This window comes from Micromys minutus (genome assembly GCF_963924665.1).
Source record: "Micromys minutus genome assembly, chromosome: 14".
In the NCBI taxonomy this organism is placed as follows: domain Eukaryota; kingdom Metazoa; phylum Chordata; class Mammalia; order Rodentia; family Muridae; genus Micromys; species Micromys minutus.
Window position 1 is genome coordinate 5,130,797 of NC_137983.1, and position 1,326 is coordinate 5,132,122.

A 1,326-nucleotide genomic window follows, 5' to 3' on the forward strand; every position below is an offset into this window, starting at 1 on the left:
TCTCAGGTAACCGCACGCGGAGAGACCTGAAGACACGCCCCCGGCGTCACGGGACTTCCGGGAAGGCGCGCGACGTCGTGGACGAGACGCCGGTTCCCAGGAGTCTAAGGACGGAGGAAACTTGGCTTCCGCGGGGTCCTAAGTCCGCCGTGTTCGCTGCTTTGGACGAACTGTGCCTCTCTCTAAAGCTGGGGCTTCTGGGCATGATGGGAATGCATGAAGAATTCCAGTACTAGTTTCTTTCTGTACGTGAGACTCTTGAGTCAGAACGTCTTGAAAAGACACTTTTGATAATTTCTCTTGAAAGTTAAATGAGGATATAAAGCATTTTTACACTCTGACCGCAAAAGAAAAAAATTTTTTTTTTCTTCTTCAGTGTATTGAAAAGACAACAGTTGTGAAGCATTCCACTGATGATGTTAGGACAACGCTGTATCATAGTTGACGCTGCTTCATAGGAAGGGTGCGGTGACTCTAAAATGTAGCATATATTTTAGTCAGATTATAAGATACTCAAGCACAAAGTTCTTAAGACTTGGGTAGAAGAGCCAGGTGTTGGTGCACACCTTTATTTCCAACACTCAGGAGGCAGAGGTAAAGTGAATCTCTGTGATTCTGATGCCAGGCTGGTCTACTGAGCTAGTTCCAGAACAGACAAGATAGAGATAGAGAGAGATAGAGAGATAGAGAGATAGAGGGAGAGAGAGAGAGAGAGAGAGAGAGAGAGAGTATCTTAGAAAAAGATCAGAATTTTCTGATTTTCTAGGTCTTCAGATTGATGCATCCAAACCTAATAATATTGCAACAATTGACTAGGCTTACATACTCAAGAAGGACTATGTAATTTTTTACATGTTATTAACTGACAATTTATTGTAGGAGTTCCATAGAAGATTTTCCATTAAAGTAGAAGAAGAAGTAATCCAGGCATTCCTGCATACTAAAATGTTTACAGTCAAGTGTGAGTTTTAAAAGCAAAGGTAAATCCTTGGCAGAGAATTGAAGTATAAAATAGAAGATTCAAGAACACAACAATGGCACTTTAAGATTGGTGGATTGTGTCCTTCCTTCTAGATAAAGTAGAAATCCAAGACCATAGGCACTAAAACAAAGATTAGGCAGTATTTCCCAAGTAAATACATGTGTCCTAAAAGCCCAATTCTATCATTCTTGAAATATGCAACCTGGTGTTCAAGGTCATGTAGGGCAAACCAAGTCCCAGATTTGTCATGGTGGTACACACCTTAAATCTGGGACACACCTTCTGCTGGAAACCTACATAAGGACATTGGAAGAAGCAAGAGGCCCTCTTCTTTGCCTGTCTGC